This window comes from Mauremys reevesii, linkage group 1 (genome assembly GCF_016161935.1).
Source record: "Mauremys reevesii isolate NIE-2019 linkage group 1, ASM1616193v1, whole genome shotgun sequence".
In the NCBI taxonomy this organism is placed as follows: domain Eukaryota; kingdom Metazoa; phylum Chordata; order Testudines; family Geoemydidae; genus Mauremys; species Mauremys reevesii.
The window spans coordinates 246,943,684-246,968,804 of NC_052623.1; the positions used below are offsets into that span (position 1 = coordinate 246,943,684).

Consider the following 25,121-nt stretch of genomic DNA (forward strand, 5'->3'; position numbering starts at 1 on the left):
CTAGTGGGGGGATTTGAACTAAGATACGCAACTTCAGCAAAGTATCTTAGTTTGACTTACCTGGCTGTCCTTACGGCGGCAAGTCGACTGCCGCAGCTCCCCCGTCGACTCCGCTTACTTCTCCTGCTGAGGTGGAGTACAGGTGTTGATTAGCGGATCGATTTATCGCGTCCAGATGAGACTCGATAAATCGATCCCCAATACATTGAAAACGACCCACCGATTGGGCGGGTAGTATAGTTGTACCCTAAGTCCCAACTGCCCAAATAAATGGAATCATGCTTTGCTTGAGCATGGGTCTCATTTTTAGTAAGTCACTAGTCACCTGTCTATCCTGGGCAAACAGTGCTGAATTACATTAAACCTTATCGTGTTAAGTTTAAGTATTTTACGAGTTTGTTGTATTCAAATGCAAATGTTGATATACTGTTGAGGGAGGACGTGTAATTCCATGAGGGAGGGAGATCACAGCCATCTAGAAACTAAGCAATCCGAGGTGGTTAGGCAAGTTCATGCAGGTTGTAACCCCTCTGGAGAACTAGCACCAGCTGGAGAGAGGCTTGCATCTACTGGTTGATAGTGGATTCTCCAGGCACCAACAAACAAACAGGAAGGATTTTTGGTTAATAGCCATAGATAAAATGGACTCGGGGCCGTTTTTCTGACCCAGCCGACAGACAGGACCTCTGGTCCTGGGAGGCCCCTATGTTTGGAGAATGGCTGGAAGATCTTTGGCCCACTGAGTCCCCATAAGACTTGAGTGCTGGTTCTGAGCTGAAGCTGTGATGAAAATAACACCAGTAAAAAACCTTGTGTGGGGTGTGAAGGACTAATCACCATGCAGAGCCCTTGTTAGAGTGAGGGTTGATCTCTGGTAAACTTATTAGCATGTGTGTAGATTTTTGTTGTTTTTAAAACATTTTCTCTTTAATGCTTTTATGTTAAGAATAAGTGTGGTTGCTTAGAAAGGGCTGTGTGGTAACTTACTGTGTACCATGTCGGAGAAGAGAAGTGAAGCAGCCTTCCTAGGCAGTCTATCTTTTGGGGAATTCACAGCATAGGCAGGGAACTTTTCAGCCTGGAAATATGCTGGTCTTAAGAGAGAGAGACTTGGGTCCTCTTCGTCCAAGAGAAATGACGGCTCAGGAGCCTAGAGTGAGTGTCCTTGCTGGACCATAGAGGGGGAATACAGGTGCAGTTGCCTTGAACTGTGACAGTAGTAATGAATCATCTTACTCTGATAATATTTTAACATATAGCTCCCTAAAGGCAGGATTTCAAATAGACTCAACGCTAGATTGGTCAATTCTTCCTCCTGAATATTTCTGTGCTGTTTGTGGTTCTGCTGAACCTATCAGCAATTTGGTTATGATTCCTATTTGTTTTTAAATAAGCGAATTGAAAACTTGCCTTTGGGAACCCACCAGTGGGGGTGGGGGAGAGGAAATGGAATCTTTCTTATGAAGACTAAAAATTTGGTTGTTTTTTACTGGAAATAATCCCAAGGACAAATTTAAAAAATGGGAAGAAGAAATGCAGCAACAAACATGATAAGACCTGTAATAATTGATGGACTCATAAGTTCCTATAGGGTCCAGCCTTCAACCAATGTAGAATGAAATAGTGGAGGTGACATGTGGAAAGTGAGCAGAGAGGAATGTCTGGGGAAGAGGCTAAACTTGTTTGATGTTTTGAATACCTGATTTGGAGAAAGGGAATCATCCTGAGGAAAGTGTCTGGAAAAATTGGTGCATTACTTGGAATACCAAGTAATGACAAAGGAAGTTCCAGCTGTCCTTCACATTTGCTCCCTCTGCCCCTTCCTCACTTTACCTTTTATTTTCAGTGTCTTAATGCTTTAGGTCAGGTGACTTGGGCCGTGTCTACACTACCCCTTATATTGGCAAAACGTATGTCGCTCCGGGGTGTGAAAAAATACACCCATGAATGACGTAAGTTTTGACGGCATAAGCGGTAGTATTCACAGTGCTATGTCCAGTCATACAATGCCTCTGTCTGGCCTTTTGCCTCACCATCTGCCTACAGAAATTGTAGAATGGAGAGCAGAGCAAATGTGGCAGCAGCTGACCTGACACCATTCATTTTTCATAGGGAATGAAGAGGTGAAATGGGTATTTTTTTTTTTTGCCTTGTGCACTCTCTACTACTAGCAATTGCATCCAGGTGCCCACACACAGTGTGCTATAGAAGACTATATGGAGGGAGCAGAGAACGTCTACAAGTTATTCACAAAATTATTGGCAGAAGCACAAATGTTGCCATCAGTTACGTGTACAACTACTCATTGCTCTACGTGAAGGGACTGTGTTCTAATTTTACACTTCCACACTTTGCAAAATCATCTTTGAGCAGACACTAAACAATGGAACATCTCATCCCAAAAGGGAAATATTTGGGAAGGTTGTGATCATATGAAGGAACGGATTAGAATGGATACTTTCGCAGTCATAACAATAGGTGTTATAACTACTGTGGATAGTACTGAGGCCCTGATTCTGCAAAGGGAGCCCCACCGAAGTCATTTGGGCTCCAGAAAGGCTCGCAGAGTCAGATCTTTGTCAGATTTAAATCCAGTTTTGTGCAAAGCAAAAAAATGAATTGTAAAGTACGTTCTACCTCTTTGTAGAGTAAATCCAACTGAAGAATTAATTGGATCTACTGAACAGTGACGTTAGAATATGTACTGTAATTGTGAAGCTGAATCTTCTCTTTATGTCCTTTCTACTCTCCACTAAGTCATCTTTTTGGGCAACCACCTTCCAGTACTTCTGGGCTAGAAACATCAGCCCTTTGAACTGAATCAAGCAGTGGCAGAAATGGTAAATCTGTGCCTAATAGTATGTCTAATCAAACTGAAGTTTTGAACACAGGCACATGGGAGTTGCTTAATTGGTCACTGGTGAGTTATGTTTGAGTGTGGTCTCTTGTTTTTATGAAGGCTGAAACCTTTAAACAAGCATTAAATGCCAAGGGTTGAAGGGTTGTGGACTCCCTGCTTTTGCCAGAAAAGTGACTGATTAGTTTAAAAGGGAAGGCGTTGTCCAGGCTACCAGTTAATCCTAGGAAATCCTGACTGTTTTTTGTGTGTGGTTTTCTCTCTTTCCCCCCCCCCCCTTTTTTTTTTTTTTAAATAAATCAGTCCCCTGGGAAGCCAAACTTGAAAGAAAAGATAGAGCTACAGTGGTTGGTACATTGCACTAAACAGCAAGAATCTGCCTTTTTAATATTAGAGGGCTTTAGTCTGAGAATACAAGCTGTGGGGCTCCGATAACAGAACCACTGACTGGCTGCTGTCAAGTTGAGGATGATTAAAAGTGCCAGGTCTCTTCTCCTTCCTCTCTCTCTCTCTGAATGTAAAACTAAACTCTCCAAAGCCTTTTATGTAACTGCCAGGAAAATGTTTTTCACTGATATATATATATATATATATATTTTTAGGGGACGTGTGTGTGTGTGTGTGTGTGTACGTACACGTGTATACATACATACACACACACACACACACACACACACACACACACACACACACACACACACACACTTCATCTCCAGTTTCCTTTTGAAGATGCTTTGTAAGAAAAAAAACAGCATGAAAGTGACCCTCCAGGTGTGGCATCTGTTATCAGTCTAATATCTAAAATCTCCTCCTCACCATCACCAGGCGAAGATCCTGCACTTGTTTCTAGATGGACTCTATCAGGTTTCTCCCATCTGTGACATATGTGGTAAAACTGCAGCAATCTGTTCCTTTCTGAAGCTGATGACGCTGCAGTTCCATGCAAGCAAATGTGTGGAGTGCTGCCCGTGCAGTTTGCTACTCTTCTCTGTTTAAAGTGCTGTCTTGCCAGCTAACCATTTGCTGTCACGATTTGTGTTCACAAAGGGATTTTTACCGGAGAGGTTGTTTGGTTGACTTTTGCAAGTTGTCAATCAGTATGTTTTTAATATTCACTGTGCCTTTAAATACCAGTAGGCATTTTAGAGCCCTATCCCTACAACCTAATCAGGGTGGGCAGAGCTTTCTGTTGGTTGTTCCATTGAAGTCAGTGCCGCTCCACCCCATTTCCTGGGTGGTCCTGTGCAGATCAGATTGCAAGATTGGCGTCTTAACTGTACAGAAAGCTTAGAATACTAGATTTCACATTGGTGTAAAGCATTCATTGTATTCCTGGCAAGTCACAAGATACCTGCCCTTAAAATCACACAATTCTCATGACCATCATGAGTACTTTTTCCACATCAACTCTGACCTAGCAGCTGCTATCTTTGGAATTGCTTGAGGTCGAAACAATTGCTTTATACAATCTGAGAGCTCAGAACTCCAGTGGTCAAATGATGTAACATACTCTCAATCTAAGAGCTAGCTAATAGGGGGAAAAGGTGCTACAGTTGTCATAATTGAAGTGTGAGTGGATGGGGGGGAGGAACAAGACAGTAATCAGAGCAATGTGTTTTGGTTTTTTTAAGGGCTGATATCTTGTGATCTCTGGGCTGAATATGCTTTTTAAATAGACCAGTACAAATGCTTTTAGGACCAGTAAATCCCAGGAATGTAGGGCTGGAAGGGACCTCGAGAGGTCATCTAGTTGAGCTCCCTGTGCCGAGGCAGGACCTAGTATAACTAGGCCATCCCTGACCGATGTTTGTCCAACCTGTTCTTACAAACCTCCAATGACAGGAATTCCGCCACCTCCCTTGCAAGCCTGTTCCAGTCTCAACTATCTTTATAGTTCTACATTTTCCCCCTAATATCTAATCTAAATCTCCCTTGCTGCAGATTAAGCCAATTACTTCTTGTCCTATCCTAAGTGGATGTGGAGAACAATTGATCAATGTCCTCTTTGTAACAGCCATTAACATATTTGAAGGCTGTTATCAGGTCCGACCCCTTCCCACAGCAGTCTCAAAACTAAACATACCTAGTTTTTAACCTTTTATAGGTGAGTTTTTCAAAATCTTTTATCCTTTTTGTTGCTCTCCTCTGGACTCCATTTAATAAGGTTATGGACAGATGGAAGTGTGGCACCCCGACTTTGATACAATACTCCAGTTGAGTCTTCACCTGTGCTGCGTAGAGCAGTATTGTTACCTCCCATATCTTACATAGGTCACCCCTGTTAAAACACCCCAGAATGTTAGTTTTTTTCCATAACTGCATCACACTGTTGGCTCCTATTCAATTTGTGATCCATTATAACTCCCAGTTCTTTTTCTGCAGTACTACCACTTAGCCAGTTATTCCCCATTTTGTAGATGTATGTTCAATTTATCTTTCCTAAATAGAGTACTTTGCATGGTCTTTTTATTTAATTTCATCTTGTTGATTTCAGACCAATTCTCCAGCTTGCTGCAAGGACATTTTGAATGCTAATCCTGTCCTGTAAAGTGCGAGTAACCTCTCCCAGGTTGATGTTCTCTGCAAATGTTATAAGCATACTCTGCATTCCATTGTTCAAGATGAACCTCTGCAGGACCCCACTAGATACAGTTTGAGAGTGAACCATTGATAACTACTCTTCCAAATAGTATATGCTGGCTTTGTGCATTGAGCATGTTTTCCTTTGCTGGTCTTTCACAGAGCTTATGAAAGCCTGTTGCTTATTTACAAGTAAAATAGGTCTCCTGTAGTTCAAGTGGGAAGACAGTTGTGCCTTGGTTTTGAAGGTCACAAATTCAGGACCCACTGATGACCTTGATATCTGCATCCACTATTTGTTACACAAATTGTGAGCCTTAACTAGTGAATGCAAAGAAGTAGTGGCAATAAGAAATGCTGATTGTTAAGAAATCAGAAAGCCTCTTTGTTTACATAATGGCTATAAACCTTTGAAAACAAAATACAGCAGGGACCAGGTAACTTTGTTTGAATGTACAATAATAACTTTCACTTGATCATGTGCAATACTGATGTATTGCAAATCACCTTGATTATGAATGCTTCTACTTGGATACAATAAACTCAGTGCTCATGAGTCACTAATATCACTGCACCTAATTAACACAAATTATATTATTACAAGAATTCTGATAAACCCATGAAAATAATTTTGTTTAGTGTACAGTACATTGAGAATGACGTGCAGCTGAAGACTTGTGTACTATCTTTTGCCTCATATCCTATTATTTTTTTCTTCACTCACTTTTCTTAGGTACCTTTTGGATTCCAAGTTTCATCTTTCACTGTTTTCAGATGCAACATCCACCTCAATCATTTGCTTAATACTTTGCACTTGTATTGTACCTGTCATCCAAAACACTTTAAAAGTATTAATACCTACTTCTTACATAGTGTTTTTCATCAGTAGATCTCAAAGTGCTTTACAAAGGAGGTAAGTATTAATTGAGCATCAGCACCCCTTGTGGGGAAGGTTGGTTTTACACCTATTATAGAGCCAAGTAATGAGAGGTACAAACAGCCTTACCCAACTTATGTTGGTTAACATCAGTTAACCTATGTGATGAATCAATGGCAGAGGTAGAAATGGAATCAGCACTTTCGAATTCCAAATTCCCTGCCCTAATCAGTAGATCCATTTGGTCAAATTCCTCTTTATTAGGTAGGTGTAAATCCAAGGCGAATCAAAGTAAATAGAAGTACTTTAGATTTATAGTGGTGTATCTAAGATCAGATTTTGGATCATTCCATGTGAGCATTTGAACTTACAAACCAAACTGCTTTGAATGGCATGTAATTTCCAAAAATTGGCACAGGGTAAGAATGCTCTTAGACTACCCTCCTTACAAGGTCTTTAGCCCCCTTCACTTCACCCGAAATGCTGCTGGATTGTATGGTAGATGCTCTTCAACTTGGGAGAAAAAAGGTTATAGGTATCACAAGCTGTTAAAAATCTATTAGTGGTTAATGGTCAGTGATGGCTGAATAATTTCAAACCAAAGAAAATATTGGCTTAGCAGTGAATTGAACAAAGATTTCTCTTGTTTCTCTAAGTTTTGTCTAGAACTGTAGAATCATTGGCTGTGCAAGGTGATCTCTAGCAGGTCTCCTCATAGCAGGATTGACCCATCTTTTTCTGTTATAGGAATAGATACCTTGCTTTAATCATTTTAATTCATAATTATGTCCTTAACTTTGCCCACCATTATTTAAGGGACCTTAGCCTTTTTGAAGCTGTGTGTTGGGTATTTTGAAACCCAAAGTCCATCTACCCCAACCTTAAAGCCAGAAGGGAAGGATGGTGTTTTTACACTGAAATAGCAACTTGCAGTGTTTCCAAGTTCAGAATGGAGATTTTGGGATTGGTGCTGAACAGACACAGGGCATGCAGAGTGGCTGCTTGTATGTGTGCACCCCACTCTTCAAGCTCGGGACTGAAGTCATGAGTGAGAGCCACTCTTTTAGTAGTGTTTTGACAGTTTGATTGTGGGGGTTTTGTTTTTGTTTTCTTCTTCTTCTTCTTCTATAGTTTGGAGGCTTAAGGGAAGGCATCATGTATCAGAAATCAGTCTCTTCCCTCACGTGACCCAAGTAACTTTCTTTTTATATGGTGGGGAGTGGAGAGGAATCTGAGACTGTCCTCTGATTGGTACACAATTCAGAATTATTTTACTGTCTCAGGCAGGTTTTCGTAACATATACAAAATCATGATGCTTCTATGTAGTGAAGTGAATGGAGAAGGGGAAAGTGGGCAAGTGGTATATAAGGGTGCCCTTTCCCCACCCAAAAGAAAATTGTTTTCTATCTAAATTCCCACCATTAAAATGTTCACCGTTGGGACAGATACTTTCCTATTCAGTGTCCTCTGCACAGGGTAACTATATGCAGGTTTGATTTTTTTGCTTGCTAGTGCTTCTCTTAATAAATTATTATTTTATCTATCTATCTATCTATCTATCTATATCTGTGTGTGCGCGCGCGGAGGAACTACTATGAAATATCTCTTTTTAAAAAAGATAGTGTCAACATACATATGGTGTTATCCTACTCTGATATTGCCCTGAACTGGCTAATTTCTTTCTATGTCAGCGTTTTATAATTGAATTCGCACAAAGTACTTTTATATATTTTTAATTCATAACATTGTGTCTATCTGCTGCTCTGGGCTCATGCTCAGTGTTGATCAAAATACAATCAGTGAATGGAATAAAATTACTTAATAACAAAAACAAATACACAATCCCCCCACAGATATAGGCGGAAAGGACCCTTCATGCTCTTTCCTTTGAAGAATATGACTCCATGAATTGGCTTCCACCTTTGTTTGAGACGTTGCTGTGGTGATGAATAGGCTTCTTAGAGTGTGTGTATGTGTGTGTGTGTCCTGTTTCTCGTATATAAAACGATAGTTCTGATCATATAGCTTTTAATCTGAATGGCAGTTCTCACTCTGGCAATGGTTAAGTCTCTCGATAAAGCAGTTAAAAACAGAATTAGTGATTTAGTGGAATTAGTTACTGACATGATCTTAATCTGCTGTTTGTTTGTTTTTTGACACCAGCTAGCAGGAACTGGGCACTCACAAAGCTTTAGATTTTTCCATTGCGTAGAACGTGAGTTACAGAATAGCAGATGGTATTCTTTATAGCTTGTTTGCACCGTAGACACTAATTTTGCATCATTACTTGAACTTTATGAAGGAAAATGGATAGTGAAAGGAACCGACAGAAGTGTCCTTCAAGGGAAAAAGGCAAACATCATCCTTAATGTTTTTTTGTTGTTTTCTTTTTTAAATGATGCTTGCATAACATTTCAAAGTATAAATTTGTTATATTGGAAGGGAAAAACTCAGGAAACTGATCTGTTTACTTTTAAATTCCACCTGCCAACAAATATTACAAATCAGTGTTTTTGTAATACACAAAAAAATACACAAGTATATTCTAAACTTAAAATATGGAAAACTGCTGTAGAAGTTGCGTTATCAATGCAGGTAAACGAGAGGCAGAAATGTATATTGCATGGATCTTACACATTTCAAAGTATTCTCAGAATGCTACAGTTATGTTAACAGTGCAAGTTTTTTGCTGTTACAAATATGGTTCTAAGGTACAAATTGCTTGAAGATCAAGTAAAAATATAAATTCTGAATAGTGACTCTCCTCTTAGAAAATTGCTTGTGCTGTTTTTAAATGTTTGAGCATTGCTACTGGGTAAGATCTCTTCAGATGTGATGCTTAGGGGTTTTTTGTTTTTGTTTTGTTAATATTTTTCATAGGGCAAGAAAAGAGAAATAGTGCTGCTGCTATATAAACAACATGACCACGAATCTCTATACCTCTGGAGCAAAATGCAGACACCACTCCGAAGACCTAGACTTTTCCCACAAGAAAACCCAATAAAATTAAACCATCATATTTAAAGAGACAGTACCCCAGTAGCAAAGGTCAAATATTAAAAGGCATTGGATAGTCCACAGTGGCAGCCACCTGGAACTTTTCTTCATGAGAGCTCCCACTGTTCCTACCATCAGTAGAGTTGAACCAGTGATGCTAGTAGGAAGTATTTCAGGAAAAAGACGGTGCCTATAATGCGAGGAATGATGGTTGAGTGGTTAGGGTATTACTCTAGGACTTGGCAGGACCCGGGTTCAAGTCCTTTCTCTACTGCAGAATTTCAAGCAAGTCACTTAACATCTCTGTGCCTTGGGCTCCCTTCTGAAACCTGAGGCTAATAGTACTCCTCTACCATGCAGGGGTGTCGGGAGGATAAATATTTTACGGATTGAGAGTCACTCAGATACTAGGATCATGGAGACCATATCAGTACTTATGAGAGGGAGAGACATTTGTCTAAGTTAGACAGAAGGTTGCTGCAGTAACAGGACCTTCAAAGGAGGGGATGATGAAAAGTAGGAAAAATAGGCATTCTAGAGGATCTCAGAGAGCTCTTCACCTCACACCTGTGCCAGCTCCCTCTGGTTTTTTAGGAAACAATGCAGTAGGTATGTAGAATGGGATTTAAAAAAAAAATTTCTACAGTATTTGGATCCCTTACTTATTGGAACTGTTTCAAGGGCTAACTTTACCCAGTTTTAAATGCATTTGTTTATTTGAAGTTCATCACTTTGAACTATATTTCATGATGACCAATACCACTTCTAAAGTGTGTTGTGATTGGCAATAGTGGTTCACAATCATGTTTCAAATTAAACCCACATGCTAATGGCCCTTTAGCACTACAAGTTTGACTGTCAAGACCCCTGGTTACACTACAGGTGTGCCCTGGCACTGTTAAAATATTATTCCATTTTGGAAGGGCAAAGGAAACCCTGAGGTGCTTGAACATGGCTCAAGGATGCTCTTACTGTCTCATTCTTGGTACAAAAGTGAGTTTTGCTTTAACTGTGTCAGGAAACAGCTGTGCTAAATCTGTTTCCCCCCCCCCCCATATGGTTGTACTTATATAAGCCTCAGTACATGGGTTGTAGTAGCAACTCATGACACAAAGCAAAGTAACTTTTTTAGAGACAACGGATGTTGCTCTCTACTTGTCTTTCATCCTGGCCCTTAAGTGATCTCACATTACCAGCTCTTTAAATTTGTGTGGCTGTGGTTTCATAAATCAGATTAATATTCTTCAGAGACTAAGCTAAAGCAGTAAAATTGAGTTACTTAAATCAGGATGCTAGAAGAGATGTGGCTTCTTTTCTGCCCCAAGACACACAAGCCATTTCTTGTTTTCATTCAGAACTGTCAGGGGAATGAAATGTTTCTGCAGAGGCCACTTTACAATTTTATTTGAGGCAACCTTGTTTAAAACAAATGGCCAAATGCGCACAACCCACAATGACTGCAGTAAGTGCCTTGCACAAATACTTTTATGTAAAAGGGTTAGAATCATCAATAATTAACTTGTTGGGTGGTATAATAGATTTTAGAAAGAAAATTGAGTCCAAGCCTATTGAAAGTCAATTGTGGATCAGTCCAACTGACAAAGTGATACTATGCCCAAGGCCTTGGTAGGAGGGCCGTGCATGTGCTGTGGTGTATATGTGCCAAAAATCATATGATCCTTTTGATAAGGGAGCTTCCGTACAACAATCAGGTTTTATGAGGGGGAGAGCAAAAATAATTTACTTTCAGAATTTCACTTAAAAATATAGCTGGTTTTGAATATGCAAACAATCCTTAAATGCGCCCTTGTGTACAAAATTCTTCACATATTGATAATGGGATAGAAAGCCCTTTTATTTCTAGGTTGATAGTTCAATTCCTAACCAGGGGCCCAATCCTATATAGAGTATTGTGCAGGTGCGGGCCTCTGCTAGCACAAGTCTCTCCGAGGGGCCCAGCCTGGCAGTGAAAGGAAAATATGCTTTGGTCTATATGACCTCTGATTTCCCCCCCAGAGAAGACTTTCCTGAGGAATAGAGTACTTAATTACCTAATCTGACACTGGACTGGTAGTGCTAAGGAGCTAATTGTTCCATCAGCTGAGAGGGGGAGTTGAAAAGCACCGGAGGGAAGTGCAGAGTGGGAAATGCTAACAGAACTGAGGAAAAAGGGATCTTAGGAGGGTGAATGCTCTCCCGGGAGAACGGGCTGACATCTGAAGAACGTTGTAGATAGAGCTGTTGCATGGATTTGATGGTAGTGGTACTATTAATAAATCACATAGGGGTGTTAGCAAACAAGAGGCATACAAGACTGAGTGGGATCACAGGACATGAGCATAGCCTACCCTGTTGCATAGTCTTGTCTATGCTAGGAAAATAGTACCTTGTTTTTAAGCAGTGATCTGAGCTCTAGTGTATACTGGGTTCTCAAGCTGCTCTTTTTGTTTGGTCACTTTGTAGTGAAAACCTGAGCGGGTTTCAAGACAAGGAGGTAAAATCACCTGAGCCATGTCTCCACTAACACTTCCAATCTAAGGGGCAGCTACACCATTGCTGAAAGATGGATACTAATTTTCCTAGTGGAGCTGCATCCCAGGGCTGTCAATTTGGTATCTCTCATGAACACTTAAATCCACTGGAGACAAAAAGAAACATTGCAGGGGAAAAATTAGTTTTGTGCACTGTTGTATTTTATGCCAGGTGAACTAGTACAATCAAACCAGTATTTGAAATTGAAGTGTCTGTAATTTGCACATTTTAGAGCTTTTTTTTAGTTACATTAAGAGCAGCAACTCTGAGCTTACATATATTGGCATGTATTTTTGTTGTGTACCTAGCAAAAATTCAGCTGAATTTTTATAAGATCCATATTAATATGCTCCCATTTAGAGGGGTGAAATCATGTTCTCAGTGTCCAATATTGATTGATTGGCTTGTGTGTCCAGAACTAATGGCCATCAGAGAGAAATTGATACATTTAAAAAAATAGTATTTTACTTCCATGTACTGTAGTTAATCAGAGATTTTTGCAGTTGGGTTGGATTGTTTTACAACTGACTGTAGTTTGATGCTGTTTTAATCAGAATATTTTAATGGGGTTAAAATACAGTTAAAATCTGGCACGTATTTTAATGTCCACTTAAAGATCTGGATTATAAGTACCGAATCTATAAATTAGTTGAAGATGCAGGGTAACTTTTCACTAGTACACAGCCTAATTTATTAAGGGATAAGTGTGTGTTGGTTTTGCAGATGGGCTTTGAATTCTTCTTCCTTAACCAGCAGGGTAGGATTGCAGGAATAGGTCCTAAATGAACTCTTTAATTTTTAAGGAGCAGCTTCACATCCAAACCTTCTTGTTTGAAAGAAGGTGACACTGCACTATGTGCATGGATCCTCTCGAATGGAGGGGAATATGTGGGAAGGATCCTCATGGCACTATCAAAGGCACAAAAATTCCCTCCCCCTCTTCCAGGTTAGGAGTTGGTTGTATGGTAGAATTTCCATATTAGGAGGTTGAGAGAATGTGCAGCTGTGGCCTAGTTAGATGTTCTTCTGTACTTTTGAAAAATCAATATGAAGAGACACACTATATGCCAAAGTCACTCAGCAGGGGCGCTGTCAAACACCCATTTGGAGAGACAGTATCTCTAACAAACAGGGTTATGAATGAAACTCTGGCTATCTTGTCTGATCTATGTTCCTTTTGGACACTCATTGACTCAGCTGTGTAGAGATGATGTGCATTTGTCACTTTTGGAAATCCTTTCTCAGTGCACATGTGGGGTGACAGGATAGTGGTAAAAACTGTTTTTTCCTTATCGAGCAAGGCTAATGCTCCATCAGAGCTACGTGCCAGGGCAGTTTAAATATTGTCTCTTAGGAAGAGTAAATGGTTGAATTTTTGGACAGTTGAATCAAAATAGCAACATGCCTGTAAAAATGGAGTCAACAAAATCAACAATAAAGTATGTGCATGCGCTCCAGTTCTGTTGAAAGATTTTCATCCAGCTCTACCTTTGAGCTTCCCAGAGCATTTGTCTCCCTTGGTTAGATTCTATGCTCCTTAGGACAAGGATTTATACAGTGCCAAGCACATTATCAGACTTAAGAAATAACGTTGACTACGAAGTCTGGAAGATCTTCTTATAGACTAAATTAATGTATTCATGTAATATGTTGCGTATTCAGAAAATGCTTTACTAATTAGCAATAGCTAAAATTGTTAAAATATCCCCAAACACACCTCAAACATTATTAAGGTTAAAAACATTGTATGCAACCTTTATATTTAAACATAGTTTATTTTAAAATGTGAATTGTCTTAGGTCTTGTAACTGAGATTTTAAAAAACATTCTTTAGGCAGCATTGTGTAACTTGTGGAGAAGGGGACAGGGAAAGAGTCAGGATTCCTGGAGTCTATGTCCAGCTCTGCTGCTACTGATTCATTGCGTGAACCTGCACTCTGAGACCGTTCTCATTTTACCAAACTTAGAGGGTTGTTGAGATGGAATTAATTATGGTTTGTAAAATTCCCTTTGATCCTACAGTATATTATTGGCTTTTGCAATCCAAAGTACAGTATTAGCAATTATCATAATTATATATTAAACAAAGTTTAAAATGACCTGTTTCTGGTGCCCAGTATTTTCATAAGTCGTTGATGTAAGTTCACTCTTAGGTTGAACGGAGGTAATTTTTCCTCAATGGATTTAAAAAGAAAAATTAACGTATCCACGTAAATGAGGGAAATTCCAACGATTACCTACCCGTCATCACATTTTACAAAAGGGACACATGATAGTTGAACTGCAACCATTCTGAAGTTCAAGAAACTGCTCCTTTAAAGATGCTTTGGATGCTTGATATGTGAAAGTCTAAAATTATGGATTGCATTTCTAATACATCATAGTAAAGTGTACTTTAGAGGCATGCTGTGATGTCTTGTTCCTGGAGATACAAAAAACTGTGAACCAATAACATGCAATCTGGTTTAATTGAAGTCATGTAATTTCTGTTAATCACAAGAGTTCTTGAAGGAGAGTTTAAACCTATATTGTAATAGTCTTTTGAATAAAAGTATAATAGGCAGCAAATGATGTTGATGTAGTCTGTCAATAATTAGTACCATTTCTTGGTTCAGATTCTGATGGGGTCATTAGAGTATTATATTAACTCAGTTTATATTATAACTTTTATAGCAGAATCTGAAACTTTTTGCTATCATTTTGGGAGAGGAAAGTTCCTTCAGTGCTGTATTTATTTCGAAATCCTGCACAGCAGGTTGATCTCTGTTATACATAAATGCTTAGTCCGTATTCATAACATTCAGGATTTTTTTAAAAGCAGTGTCATAAAGGGCTTCTTCAGATGCTTTTATTTAAAAACAAAGAGAGACCATTTTTTCCAGAAATAATTAAGATAACAAAATGATGGACTCATTATGGTCTTCCCCAACTATAATGTTTCCGTACAAGTCTGCTTACATGTAACATTTAGGAAAATATCAGCTAACCCTGTCTTCCAAAAAACTACCTCCCCCATAGCCACTTTCATAATTGTCAGCGTATGTGCATTTAATAAATATAGGCCCAGGTCCTTGGCCCCACATCCGCTCGTTGCTCTGCCTAGGCCAGGGGTCGGCAACCTTTCAGAAGTGGTGTGCCAAGTCTTCATTTATTCACTCTAATTCAAGGTTTTGCATGCCAGTAATACATTTTAACTTTATTAGAAGGTTTCTTTTTATAAGTCTAGAATACATAACTAAACTATTGTTGTATGTAAATAAGGTTTTTAAAATGTTAAAGAAGCTTCATTTAAAATTAAATTAAAATGCAGAGCCGCCCGGACCGTTGTCCAGGACCCGGGCAGTGTGAGTGCAACTGAAAATCAGCTTGCATGCCGCCTTCGGCACGCGTGCCATGGGTTGCCTACCCCGGCCTAGGCAGTATAAAGTAGCTGGATAGCTGCCTTATAAAGGCACCTAGGCATGTTCTTGAAATAGATTCTTCAGTTAGCATAGAGCCAGCATAGCTGGCGGGGCAGTATGGGGCATGACCATAGCATGTCATGCTCCAGTACCCCCCAGCCAGTACAACGGTCACTATTTCTGCTGATGTAACTTACAACTGCCCCTCAGCTGCTCTAAGTTTAGGTCAAAGACCAAAACTGCACCCTGAATTCTGTGCCAAATGTAGCTCCAGCTGGAGTCAGGGATCTGGTCCATAATACTGAAGAACTATTATTTGATGTAGAGATTTTGGCTCTTGCTGACTCTGGATTTTTCAGTCAGCTGATGCCCACTTGGTTTGATAGTAGTCAGTTCTCAGCCACAATCTGCTTCAATGCTTGCTAACACATTGAACAGGAGCATGGGTCTTACGGTAGCCATGTAAAATGGACACCATGTAATACAGTGCTACTTCTGCAGGTTGTTTTATATGGTTAGCCAGGTATATAGTTCCGAAATCTTTTCAGGGAAAAGGGAAGTCTGGTACGTCAGGAATGGTGTGCAACTGTAAAAAGTGAGAAGATTGCTAGTAATTAAAAGCCTTGGTGTAGCTAAGCACGTGCTTAGCTTTAAGGGCCTTGATCCAGCAAAACCTTTAAGGATGTGCTTAATTTGGTGCACATGTGCAGTAGTCCCACTGACTTGAGTAGGGCTGCTCAGTTATAGGGGTGACAAGGTGCTTTGCAGGACTCTATTCATTTTGGATCTGATCCATCTAAGGATTGTGCAGTTAAACTAGGAATTGATGAAAGAAGAGGAAATCCAGCAGGTGACTTGTTTTGAATTGTGAACTATGTGGAGTTAATACAACTGAGGGAAGGGGAAGTTCAGGGTAATGGTCACATCTCTGCCAAGAAGTACAGATTCCAGATATACAATGCTTTCAAGTGTCATAGCTAGATTGTTTTAAAAATACAAAGGCTATCAATTCTCATGCTTCAGTTATTCCTGCTAATTGCCTGCAGGAGTTAGGAAGGAATTTTTTGCCCTCCCTATAATAAAATCTTAGAACTCAGCTGGCCACATAATGTGTTTAGAGGGTTGAGCATTTCTGGCTTTCTCAGTATCAATAAGTATTGGCCACTGACAAAAGGGGGATACAAGAGTAAATAGACCAGTGATCTGCTCCAGTATGACATATCCTACATTGCTATCAGAATATATATTTTTATTGTAGTTTATGCTGTCATAGGACTATTCAGTTCTTTAGTCTCAGTGTAATGTTGTGAAAGTCATCCGCATTTTCTTCAGGTAATGTATGCTAATTTGTTTCTGCTTTAAGGGAAAAAACTTGAGTATCTTTATGGCTAATATTGTCATTTAGCTAGAGTATAAAAAGGTTATGATCTTTCTTATATGGGAGCACTTAAAAACATCTCAGTTTAAATGCTAGTCTCTTGTTTACTGGAGCAAATTAGTTAGGGGGAAAATATTCCTCAGTGCAGTCATTGGATCTGGCTTGAATGTTTTTTTGGTGGGGGGGAAAAAAAACACACTCATGTGCAAAGGGGATTATCAACTTAAAAATCATGTTTCTGTCTGAAAATGTTTGACCTATTGTTACAGGAAATACCTACATTTCTATAAATGAAAGTGATTATAGAGAAAATTTATTCCTCTCATTTTTTCACCTTTGTGCACTTTATAATTCTGTCTGTATAAGCAAATTCACTGTTTGACTCTGTATAGTCAGTTGATCAGTTTCCTCTCTTAGTAGTTAGAAAATATTTGGTTGTTAAACTGTTAATATCAGCAGCGAGATTCAGGGGCAAGTGCAGTGCCTGAAACTAGCCACGCTTTTGTTTTTAAAAGTGAAAATTAATTTTCAAACCAATACATTTGGTCCTTTTAAGCCATAGCAGATTATGAATAACTACCAGGAAGAGATCTAAAATTTTTAAATCAGATGAGTGTTTTTAACAGGTAATAACCTGAACTGTGCTTACCCCAGCAATTTTCAGGAGAGGTAAAAAGCTTCTGAGTCCATTTAAACAGCCTCTGAGCCCCTCCGTTTCTCTAGCTTGAACTCCTTTATATTGTGATTGTACTAGTTGGGAATTTGACAAGTAAAAGTCTGAAAGCTTGGGCCAGGAACAATCTAATGTGAAGACAAATTTAAAAAATGAACCTTGCATATACTAAGATTCTCTTTTCCCTTGTAATTCTGACACTGATTAGTGACCATTTTCACAAGTAAGGTACCTAAAGCTTGGCAAGGACATTTTTGGCTAACAGCACTAGCTGTGGTGTCCTGCTGAAATTCTGACTTTGTGTAATTGCATTCTGTCTAAATTCCTGTTGCCTCAAATGGGTACAGTACCCTTCACTTCTTACCCTAAACTGATGTGTAATGTTGCTGGTGCTGTAACAATGGCTGAGGGCATCACACAAAGTGTGGGTATTATTCAGAGATGGATAAAATGAAATGAACCCTGTGCGGTATATAGATAGTAACTGTATATAAATGGTGTATAATTCTGTAAAGCACTTGATGCTTGAAAGAGAGACTCTGTATGACTCTTTTGGCAGGGTACTTGGGAGGGGTTGAGGCATTACTGTGTTTTCCTACAATATTTAGTGGTGGATGTGTGGGTGTGTAAATCAACTGTCCTCCAAAAAACATAGGTTGAGATTTTCAAAGCTGAGTGAGAAATTTCGCACATACAATTCCCATTCAGCTCTATAGGAGCTGTGTGGTTAAATCCTCCTGTCAGCTTTGAAAATCTCAATCTTATTCTCTCTCTTTTAGTGCTTTACTCAAATAAAACGTGTCAAGTGTCTTGTGTGAGGAATGAAAACTGATTGTGTTTCTTTAGGCAGTGATCAATTGCTGTGGTACAGTGTAACATAGTAAACTTGGTGCTGGGCACATGGCTTTTGAAAAGACTATTTGGTCTCTGGATATTTGCACTGTGGCATGGGGAAAAAACATTTTTTGCATTCCATATATTTAATGACTTCTCTTAATTCTAAATCATTCTCACTGAGGTAAGCTTGCACGGCTAATCTGCCTATCAGTGTTCATTGCTGATTTTTCAGTTATATACATTATACTTCAAAAAAACAAAACAAAACACTGCTGTAACTGAATACGGACTGCTCAGAAGCAAAGTAAATGTTTACTTATTAAGCAAGTAAAGGAAATCTTGGTTACCGCCCTTGAAAAACTAAGTGAGGAATTTCATCCAATATGTAAACTCAGATAGTGGATCCCACCCTTTTTGACATAAGGTTGTGTCATCTAGAGGAGTGGGGTTTTGAACATGAGTCAGAAGCTTTTACATTAAATTTTTTTTCTTTTAATAGACCTGAGTTTGAGCTCTGATAACTAATTTGTTTGCTGTTTTAAGACTTTTTAACTAATTATTGAAATAATTGCAGATCAAAATATGTAGGTGTGTGTGTGTGTGTGTGTGTGTGTGTATAGAGGGAGGGAGGGAGTGAGTATTGGTTAGCATTAGAATATTGACTTTGTGACCCATTGACCGTAGAGTTTATTAGCAATACCCTGTGTTGTAAAATAAGCATTTTGTAAGAGTTTTTAAAGAATTAATACTGCCAATGCCTTTTTAAAACTGCAGAATCTGATTACTATGAGCTGATGAAAAAGCATGATTATCACTGAAATTTTCAAGCTGGAGAAGTAACCCCAACAAAATCTAATCTACCATGCTTATAAACTTCAATTTGTTTATTGACCAAATACAGGTTGATCTTGGCTGTTCACATACTTCATCTTGCCAATTTCCTGTATCAATGTTTGGATTTAGTCCCAATAAAAGTGGAATACAGAGCCTCTAATATCTGTAGTCATATGGTAAAGATTAGAAGCAAAACATAGATTTCCAAGGAGACACTGATATACATGAATGGAAGCTTTTTTAAAAAAAATCTTGCTTAGATAAAATGTATTAGTTTCAGTTGGTGTTTGCCTAAACCACGCTTTCTAGTAGATTTATTTATGGTCAATCAAGTTGTAATACTTGTTCTGACATTATGAGCTATGTACACACACTATTTCTATAGCACCTTCCGTTCAGGGATTTCCTAGCCATTTAAAATCAAGTTTCATATCATCTCACCCGGGTCTTCGGTGGCGGGACCTTCACTCGCTCCGCGGGGCTTCAGCGGCATTTTGGTGGTGGGCCCTTCACTAGCTCTGGGTGTCTTCGGTGGCACTGAAGGACCTGCCACTGAAGGTCCCGCTGCTGAAGACTGCGCCACAGCGGGTGGCGCATATTTTTTTTTTGAGTGAGTTAAAAAGGCGCCACTTTTGGGGAATGTGCTCAGGGGGAGCAGCTGCTCCCCTCCTAGCTACACCATTGGTCTGTATGCTTGAGGGGCAGGGCGGTAGTGACCAAGATTTTCAAACATGGCAAGTGACTTTGGGTGCCCAACTTGAGATACCTTAAAGGAACTTGATTTTCAGAAAGTGCTGAGCCACTCTACCTCTGAAAATCAGACTTTATTAGGTTGTCTCAAGTTGGGAACCCGAAAGCCGAAGCATTCAGAATCACTTGTCAGTTTTGAAAATCTTGCCCAATATCCTATATATTTCATCCTTCAATATGTAAGACACTACTCTCTGCTTTGATAAGAATCATTATACTGTATCATGCATAGAACCAAGTACCACACATTGTTCTTTCACATCTATTTGGGAACTTTTGTGCGTCATTTAAAGCAAATTTAAATATCTATGGCTCACTTGATCTAGAAATATATAGCATTTTTCTTGCTTCTTTTCTATCCTAGGCTAACAGAACATGCATATTAAAGTTCTGCTCTGCCACTGATTTCTGTAGCCATCATTAACTGCTAGGTAAAGACCAGTATTGGAAACCAAGTAACTCATCAATAGCCAATAAAGGACATGCTTGACTTAGGGAAAAAAATCAAGGGGAAAATATTCTACCGTGTTAGATTTACAATCCTGCCTGGCTTTTTAAGCAAGCCATAGCTTGTTGGGACTCACTGGAGGGGATCCAGAGAAAAGGTATACTCATTGAAGGGAAGTGTGACATCATTGGATGCAGCCTTCTGGTTGGAGAGGTACCGTGGTAAGCAGGTGAGAAGGCCCCTCTGACTTTTCCATGGGTCATTAGTGTCCATCAGAATGGGCTTGTAGCAGAGGTCCTGTCTCTTGTCCCTGCCCAGCACCTATGAAAGATCCTCACTCCAGCTGTGTCAGCTGTGGGTGGCTTTTCCCGCTCTCGGCTGTCTGTGAACATCTTTCCTTTCATCACAGAGTGAGATGTTACAGCTAGTGCAAATCACAAATAAGGAGCTGTACCTTGAAGTGTGAGTTTGCTGCACAAGCTCGGTGCCTTTCCCATTGCAGCAGGAGAGGGGAGAGTGAACAGCCAGGACAAGGGAGGAGCATGGGTCTGGTCTGAGGAAGCATGCAGCTGTGGAAGAGCATGAGGCCCAGAGGCTATGGCAGGGAGTCTGGTTTGCTTTTGTAAAGGAACCTCCAACCCTAGAGCACAGAGTAAGGTGCCACTCCTGCCAGGCATGTACACTGCTGCTGAATGCCACTCTATAGTTTGTTCTCTGATATAAGTTCATCTGCCAGTGAAAGTCTTGGAGGCAGTGATGTTGTAGCTCTGTCGATCCCAGGATATTAGAGAGACAAGGTGGGTGAGGTAATACCTTTTATTGGACCAACTTGGTGAGAGAGACAAAAAGAGCTTCATGAGGCTCGAAAGTTTCTCTTTCTCACCAACAGAAGTTGGTCCAATAAAAGTTATTTCCTCACCCACCTTGTCTATCTAGTGCAGGGGTGGGCAAACTTTTTGGCCTGAGGGCCGCATCGGGTTTCGTAAATTGTATGAAGGGCCAGATAGGGGAGGGGGTCGTGGCCTGGCTCCCACCTCCTATCTGCCCTCCCCTCCCCCCCCCGGACTCCTGCCCCATCCAACCACCCCTGTTCCCTCACGGCCCCTCTGGGACCCTTGCCCCATTCACACACCCTTGCTCCCTGTCCCCGGACTGCCCCTGGACCGCCGCGGCCCCACTCCACCCCCTTCTCTCATTCCTGATGCCCCCCCGACCCCTGCCCTGTCCACCCCCCCCGCCTCCCTGGCCCCTGACTGCCACTGGCACCCCTGCCCCGGACTGCCCCCTGCCGCCCCATCCAAACCCCCCTCCTTCCTGACTGCCCCCAGACCCCGGCCCCCCATCAACCCCCGTTTCTCCACCCCACCCTGACCACCACCCTGAACTCCCCTGCCTCTATCCAACCCCGCTCCTTGCCCCTTTACTACGCTGCCTGGAGCTGGGCCATGCTGCCGCCACCACACAGCACAGACACTGGGTCAGGCCGGGCTCTGCCGCTGTGCTGCCCCAGGTGCTCTCAGCCCCGCTGCCCAGAGCATTGTGCTGGCGGCGGAGTGAGCGAGTTGAGGCTGTGGGGGCGGGGGGACAGCAGGGGAGGGGCTGGGGGCTAGCCTCCTGGGCCAGGAGCTCAGGGGCCAGGCAGGATGGTCCTGCGGGCCATAGTTTGCCCAACCCTGATCTAGTGGAAGTCTTGAAATCTCAGTCCAAGAGCAGTGAGGAAGTTGCCTATGCACTGATATGCCTAAGTGGTTGAGCCTGCGTGGAATGAAGGTGTCCCAGAGATGTGGCTGGGGGAGAGGACTGTGTTAGGACACTTCCCATCCCCATAATGAGTCACTTTGCAAGTAGTCCCTCCACTGGGCTGTCTCCTGCTCTAAGTTGGTATTGGTAAATAGTTGTGGCCAGTCTAGGGAAATTCCTGAGGACTGTGCATGTATTTCCTTCTCCTGTGTCCATGGTAATGGCAACAATGACCTTCAGGTCAGGAATTTCCTGGTGTTTAATTGCTGCATTAAAGAGCCATGTTGACTTTGCCTGAGGCCCTTAACCCAGCCAGTCATTAGTGTCCAGGAAATGCCCTCTCTGTCAGTCATTATAGCTTCTCTTAATTTGAGCTCAGACGGCCTTATTAGCGTGTCCTCTATTAAACAGAAGAACAACATAGATTTGAGCCCCAAATAATTTAGTACACATTTAGAATTCGTTAATCTCATCCAAACAGTGTACCAGAAAGTTACCACCTTGCCAAAACAATACATTGGTCACTTATTTATTAGGAGCCAGGCCCCATTGTCAGAGGCCACATGCAACAGAAAAATGAGTCAGAGAAGTGGGCAGCAGCCCAAGGATCAGCTGATTGTTGATGGCTGCCTGCCTACTTGCTGTCACGGAGTTGGAAGTGGGAGGAAGACAATTGCACATCCCATGGGGACCAAGCGGATGTATCTGTCCCAGGAGTAGGGACAGCAATTTAGAGGATCTAGATAATTAAGACTACTATTTGTCTTAATTCTCCGTAGTCATGAGTGATTCTCTTGTAACTTTTTAGTCATTTGAGTTCATTATTGCTTAGAACATTTTATAAGCACCTTCTTCAGCAATGTAACAAACCAAAGTCCAAGGTAAACTATGACACCCTATTGATTCTATTCCTGGCATATGGTGAGATAACGAAACTCCTTGCGGAATGTACAGAATGCTTTGTACTCTGATCTTCCAGTTCCCACCCATTTATAATCATGGCATTTTTGCCCTTAGTCATTTGTAGCTAAGATTTTAAAAGGGTTGAACAGTTATTCCTCTAGGCTTGTCCGCTGGACTGAGCTTTGCTGAGCAGTATTCCATATAAGAAGCCTTTATAATTTTTAGTTAGGAGATACTCATGGATTTTTATTTCGATCAAGCTGCCGACCATCGATTTCTGTTTACACAATTAGACTGAAGGAAGACTCTGCGCTGCTGAAGAAAACCACCACCTGGATCAGGACTGAAATAAGGTTTGAGGAAAAAATGCTTGTTGTGGTTTCAGAGATAATTTGTCTTTGTCAGTCTTTCAGAACTCATTAATAACTGTCTAAGCTATGTCTGCATTACTGAGGTAAATGAGTGTATTAGCCTTGTTTAAGTGACAACGCTAATTTAAAAAATAAATAATTTTATTTTACCAAATACAAGTCGGTGAATTTTGACTTTTTGTGGCTTTGCAATGCATTTATGAACTAGTCATCTTATGACTTTTTCGTATTCAACATATTCAAATATCAGAAGCAAACAAATATCAGTCAACATAAGGTTGCAGGTTGGTATTTGACCTTCAGAATTAGTTATGCAACTAGTGGATCGACCACATGTTCAGCAAGAACTATATGTATTTGGTCAAATTGTTTTAAAAGTTCTTTGAATGCTAATGTTGTGGAATACTGTCCAGCCATTTTGAAGCTCTAGTAATTGCAAAACATTTGACAAATGGTTTTTTTCACTATACAGCCAGCTCCAATAATTAATACTGTAGTTCAGTTTCAGTGAATTTCTGCTTAAGCTGTTCATTCAAAGCCTGGTTTGAACTGTACAAGAGGCAAGTGAATAGAACATGTTTGTGTCGTAGTCAGCTGTATGTGGCACTTTCTTTTTAATAGTCTGTGGGACATTGGAGAACCTTTTACTGTAAAATTACTCATCTTGTCCAGGAATACTTTTTTTTTTCTTTTTTAAATGTGACATTTAGAGAACATTTACAGATTTGGATTCTGGGCCAGCATAAGATGTCATGGAGTGACACACTATGACGAATCTGAGTTCTCGATGAAAACAGCCTTGACAATATTAATATAAAGTGTGCAAAACACCCAGCAAATCCATGGTTTCGGCTTGAAATTGAGTGGACTAGAAGAATATATTTTTCTGATTAAATTCTGCAAGTGGGCGTTAATGATTTTCGAAATGTTGAAAGAATCTGTTCTGTAGCCTTTTTGTTCTTGGCATCTCCAGCTGTATTACAACAGCTCAAATTATGTTTCACTTCAGTGCTCTAAGGTTTTACCTTACAACATTTGAACTAAATGGTTTCAAATTCTTTCAGTTTTCTACATTAGAAAGTAAAATTGTTAATTCACAAACAGAATAATTTTATCTTTTTGATAGATTTAAAAAGATATTAAAAATCACTTTGAGAGGATAATATGGATATTTAAAAAATGCCTCAAGGTCTGTGCAAATGACTGTCTTATTTGTGTTTAAAAACTCCATACTAAAGAATTCCCAAACATAGCGCTGAGTGCCCTGGACGTGAATTTTAAAATTCAATAAAGGAAAAGTTACACAATCAAAGCAGGAACAGCTGCACCATGATCATTGTGGAAGTGACTCCCTAGTTGAGGATGATCATTTCAGTTCTGAGACTGATTTTTCACCCTATCTTTGACTCTTTTTGCACTCCCTCCTCATTTCCTGCCCTATCCGCTTTCCTCCCTATATCCAATGCCCGTATCCGGTAAAATAGAGGAAAAAACCCTATTCCTTTGTGTCGAAATTCTGCATGCTTGGCTAACTTACTACCACTATGTTTCAAGGAACACTATATTCTCAACCATTTCTACATATTAATGGCATTTGTGTGGGACATAATTACAAGAAATAATCAGACTGGCTATTCATTTCCATGATTAATTGAGGAGACAACACAGATAAAACTGGTAATTATTTTTATTTAGCTGAATGGGGGGAGGAAGTAGTAGTCACCATTTTAAACTACTTTAAGCACATACACGTGAGCAAGCTGGGAACCTTCTATTTCAGACAGCTGTCCAAACATCATAAGTTGGTTTAGCAATTGTAGTATTCAGCGTTTTGGTGCCTGGACTGTTAAAGGCTGTTAAAACTCCAAATTTGATGCATCTGTTTTTAAACGTATTTTCAAAGCCTTTGTCATTCTTTTATGTTAAGCAAATATGTTTGAAA

General features: G+C 40.2%; 1 protein-coding gene across 10 annotated transcripts in view; it reads left to right on the forward strand.

Moving 5' to 3' along the window:
- Window positions 1-25,121, forward strand: part of EPS8 (epidermal growth factor receptor pathway substrate 8) — a 205,869-nt gene that overhangs the window by 45,619 nt on the left and 135,129 nt on the right. The window contains exon 3 of one of the 10 annotated variants that reach the window (XM_039545155.1): window positions 23,102-23,161. The exons of 8 other annotated variants lie outside the window; for them this stretch is intronic. The gene's annotated coding sequence lies outside the window, so the exon portion shown is untranslated. Of the gene's footprint in view, window positions 1-22,622; window positions 22,787-23,101; window positions 23,162-25,121 lie in introns of those variants that run through there. One more of the 10 variants, XM_039545188.1, reaches the window with a different exon arrangement.